The sequence below is a fragment of the Pinus tabuliformis genome, chromosome 6 (genome assembly GCF_031772625.1).
Source record: "Pinus tabuliformis cultivar Carrire ecotype Pingquan chromosome 6, CPIR1, whole genome shotgun sequence".
NCBI lineage: Eukaryota > Viridiplantae > Streptophyta > Pinopsida > Pinales > Pinaceae > Pinus > Pinus tabuliformis.
Window position 1 is genome coordinate 480,026,427 of NC_142292.1, and position 5,493 is coordinate 480,031,919.

Genomic DNA, 5,493 nt, shown 5'->3' on the forward strand with positions numbered 1-5,493 from the left:
TGTTAAACATGAAAATATCGTCGAGCGCTTGTCCTTTTCAGCTCGTTAAAGTATTGGAAATGTCATCCCTCCTGTATTATTTTATCCTTTTTTAGACTTGAGGGATTACTTTATGAAAAGGAACTTATGGAAAAAAAATTTCGTCCCTTTTCAAACTCTCTAAACATGAAAAGGACCGAGTTATCCTTGTCGTTAAACTCATTAAAACAATAGCGACAAACTTGTCCATCTAGATGAGACTAAGTTTCACTGTCGCTAGACTCGTTAAAACAATAAATAGCAACAGGTTTTCCCAAAGGGCGAATTATAGAACAAGCATATATGTTATCCTCCTCAAGCTTGACAAAAATAAAGAGGTACTAGTCAGCAATGACTAGGGAAAAAAGGGGAAAAAGCTTGAAGAATTTATGGTAGCAAGTCGCTCTTGAACATGACACTTTCACTTCATCTCCATTATTGAGTTGGGTTGGGTTATTCCGTTCACCAGTCATCATACCATTGGTCTTTCATACCATCCATATTTTGGGTTTAACACTACCAATTCATCTCAGTGTCGCCGACATGTTCAAGAGAAGTCATTCAGTTGAGAAACCACCATCCAGTTAATGTCTCATACACCGCAATACCTTCAATCTTCATTTTCTCATGACCGCAATTCTTGAACCTTATGTCGTCAACTCATTTTTCACCTCCAGAAATCATTTTCTTCGTTTCGTGTCGTAGATGTGGGATACATCAAGGCCCTCCTATGACGAGTTGCTTCTTTTCGACATCAGCACATTATCCAAGAAGTTGACTTAGGAACAACCCTTTCAGTGCTTTGAAACTTGCATACATCAATGGTAAGTTTCTCACATCCGGTGACAGGCTGACATCAATGGCCTTTGACTGGAATATTTTGTGGGGTTTTCGACATCGGATCATGTATTCACACCACATGAATTGTACTGTAGTACCTTGAGGATCATTATCATTATCGGTGATTCCTCTCGCATCTATTAACAACTCACATCATTGGATAGTAATCAAGCGATCTCTTTCCATAATCGACTTCAGAACATCTCTTCACATGGATTGACTTGTACATCAAGCGAAGATTGAACGAGTTTTGAAGACCCCAGATCTAGTTTCATCCATCCGAGCTGCGATATATTGTACAAAGGCTCTGCACAGATGGTCATCCAAATCATGGATGATGACTCTATATCTGAAGAATCACCAGTTTGTATCTGTAGACAACTATCTGATCTATGTACATGAAATGAAATTTATAAATCTGAGCATGGGAATGCCTCCCTCAACTAGATCATGAAAATCATATTATGATAATGTATTGTATTGTAAATGATGTAGGTAACCTTCTAGTTCGAAACTGCAGATCCTCATGATAAAGCATTTCACCTGACATGAATATTTACAACCTCATGCTTTAGGGGGCAACTGTTATAGACATATTTGGGCACATCAACCCAAAAATTATATGTCAATGTATTAGGACTCATAAACCCCTAAAAGAGTTGTTTTATACCATAAAGGAACATAGTCATCTGAATGCATCATTCCCTAAAAGTTCCAGCTGAGAAACCATCTAGAAATTGCCTAAATTGAACCATACTGACTGCTCCACTAGCAAAATGCGATGCATACTGAGTGGTACACTGCCATGGTGCGATGCATATTTTTTAGGCCTTGTATAGGGTGCTATGGGCAAGGACGAATAAATGTCGGGACAATTTGCTAGGTGGTTGCTCTTGGAATCTTATAGAAACTTCTCCTATGCCACTTGCCTCTCTGAATTCGCCCAAGGATGAATAAGGGATCTAAAACCATCTATTATCCCTTCTCTTGTGGAACCAATTATAACAAGTGGAATGACAATAATCAAACCCCATGAATGACTCACACCCTTGCAAACATTTATAAATGGATCTCCAATCTAAGAGATCAGAAGGCTAGAATGTTGTGAATTGCAAGTAAGTGATGATAGTTTTCTAATTGAGAAGAGAGCATTGTATTCTTGTTGGAATGATCTTTCTATTTCATTAGGTGAAGAGGGATTGAAGCTAGGAGGATGATGCTAGATCAGACAACTGGGTTGTAATTCTCCTTTCTATTAATAAAGCTCTTCAAATTTTCTCCCATACGATTGTGTAATTGTGAATGTTATCATTTCTGAATGCTATCATTTGTTCATTATATATATGATTTTGTAATGTTTATGTTGTAGGAATTTACAGGGTAAGTTCCTCAGAAAGAACACCAAAAGGACCAGATCACAGATCAATACACCAGTATTTTTGACGTGGTTAAAACCCTCAAAGAGGGAAACAGTCCACAGCCTGCGCCAACGTGGCTACTACAAGCAATTTATTAATCAAAGAATGAAAATTTACATAAGCTTTCTCTCATAGACGGATTACCCGAACAATGACCCTCCATGCGCTTTAAATAGAACTCATGGACCAATCGGGTGTCAAGCCACGGATCAAGTGTCGGTAATACCAAGGAGAGAGTGAACCGTCGGATCACTACATATCGTGACCGTCGGATTGTAAGTTACAAAATGTACAACGGTAAAGAAACACACTTTACCTAACTCTATACCTAACTCTACACTAGACCAAGTTGAACTTAACTATATCCTATGTGTCGGAATATCCTAACATCCCCCCTTAAGAACAACTTGGGATAGGATTGAAGGATTTACAAATATGACACAATAGGAGAAGGAAGGAGGCACTAGAGCCTATCCCCCCGTAGTGACAACTTCCTGAACTCCAAGCATATATCGAAGTTTAGTGAACTTCACCTTTGTGAGAGCCTTTGTGAAGATGTCTGCAACCTGATCATCTGTTGAACAATATTGCACTTCAAGAACATGGTCATGAATGAGCTTTCTGATGAAGTGCATGTGTAGTTCAATGTGTTTGCTGCGCTGATGCTGGACTGGATCTTTGCATAGCTGAATGGCACTTTGATTATCACACCAAAGTGTGGTTGGATGCTGCTGCTCAAAGCCAAACTCTGATAGGATCTGACGAAGCCACAAGGCTTCCTTACTAGCTTCCACGGCACCACGATACTCTGCTTCTGCTGACAAAAGAGAAATGGCAGCCTGTTTCTTACAAGCCCATGTAATAGGTCCTGAACCAAGAGTGAAGACATAACCGACAGTAGACTTCCGATCATCAGGGTCACCAGCCCAATCAGAATCAGTGAAACCACCTAATAGAGGAGCTGCTTTGGCACTGTAATGAATCCCAAACTGTACTGTACCTCGAACATAACGAAGTATTCTTTTAGCTGCTTTCCAATGACTTTCATGGGGGTTTTGCATAAAACGAGCAACAAGGCAAACAGCAAAGGAAAGGTCAGGACGAGTATGGGTTAAATACAAGAGTTTTCCTACAAGTTGACGGTATAAGGTAGCATCAACTTCAGGAGAAGTACAAGAGACTGAAAGTTTGACTCCAGACTGAAAGGGAGAAGGGGCTGGCTTATAGTCTTCCATGTGAAAATTACGAAGAATATCACAAGCATACTTGGACTGGGAAAGGGAAATACCCTCCTTGGATTGCAAGACTTGAAGACCGAGAAAATAGTGTAAGTGTCCTAAGTCTGTCATTTCAAATTTCTTTTTAAGGCTGGACTTCACATGGTTTATAAGGTTGGGATCACTACCAGTAAGAATAAGATCATCAACATAAAGAACAAGGATGATAAGAGAGTTGCCCACTTTCTTGGTGTAGACAATATTGTCAGAATAACACCTAGAAAAGCCAGATTCTAAAAGAAAGCTATCCATTTTGGCATACCAAGCCCGAGGAGCTTGCTTGAGACCATAGAGAGATTTCTTAAGTCGACATACAAGGCTGGAGTCTGTTTGGATGAAGCCAATGGGTTGTTCCATATAAATTTCTTCATGCAAGTCCCCATGCAAGAAGGCAGATTTAACATCCATCTGATGGACGTCCCATTTTAAAGAGGCAGCAAGGGAAAGAACAAGGCGGATAGAGTTCATTTTGGCAACAGGGGAGAAGGTTTCAGTGTAGTCAATGCCTTCAACCTGTGAAAAGCCCTTAGCAACAAGACGAGCTTTATGTTTATCAACTTTCCCATCTGGTCCATACTTGGTTCTGTAAACCCATTTACATCTAACAAGTTTGCATCCCTTTGGTAGAGGAACAAGATCCCATGTATCATTTGCCAACAATGAATGATATTATTCATTCATAGCTACTTCCCAATGTGGATGGCCTGAAGCTTCTGCAAAAGTGTCAGGATCATGATTTACTGGAGCTTGAGCCAGTAAAGAAGAGGCTCTCTCAAACTGAGAACGTGTACGTCGCTGATCTGTAGGATCACCGGCAAGATCACCTGCTGCATCCCGAGTAGCACGGACCCATCTTGGAAGTTGAGGATCCTGAGAAGGTGGGGGAGGATTTTCATCCTCACTTTCATCATCTGAAGAAGAAATGTTTTCAAAAGTAGAAGAGATAGGAAGAGGTGGCACATCCGCCGGACTAGGCTCGCAGGCCGATTTATTTTCATCAAATTTTACATCTCTTCTAATGATAACATTTTTGGACTTAAATGGAATAAGTCTATAACCTTTTACATCTTCAGAATATCCAAAAAAAGTACATTTCTCACTCTTAGGTTCTAAAGCTTTATGCTTTTCATCTGGAATATGGGCCCATGCTTCACTTCCAAAAACACGAAAGTGACTTACATCTGGTTTAATGGAACTCCAAGCTTCTTCTGGAGTGGTATTCTTTAGAACCTTAGTAGGAGTGCGATTGATTATATAATTTGCACAATTAATTGCTTCGGCCCAAAAACTAAGACTGAGTCCTTTAGATTGCAGCATACAATTAGCCATTTCCTTTAAGGTGCGATTTTTCCTTTCAGCTACACCATTTTGTTGTGGAGTGTATGGAACAGTATGTTGCATTTGAATTCCATTTTCGGTGCAAAAGTTGATGAATGTGTTTTTAACATATTCTCCACCATTATCAGTTCTTAGCTTAAGAATTTGATGTCCAGATTGTTTTTCAACAAAGGCTTTGAAGGCCAAAAATGTGTTAAATACTTCGCTCTTGAGTTTTAAGAAGTATACCCAAGTGCGTCTGGAGAAATCATCAATGAAAGTTAAGAAATACTTGCAGCCAGAGAATGAAGCAACATGAAGTGGACCACATAAATCACTGTGCACAAGCTGTAAAGGGGCTGAGGTGTGCCAAGAGGCACGCTTTTCAAAACTGTCCCGATGATGTTTTTCGAGTACACATCCGGAACAAACACCATCTCTGCAAGATACCATAGGAAGACCTGTCACCATATTTTCTTTACATAGATGCTGAAGGGAGCGATAGTTTAAGTGACCAAATCGCTCATGCCAAAGTTTGATCACTTCATCATTATGAGCAACAAATACTGAGGGAAGATTTGATGACCCAAAGTTGTGAAACTTATACAACCTTCTGGAATCAT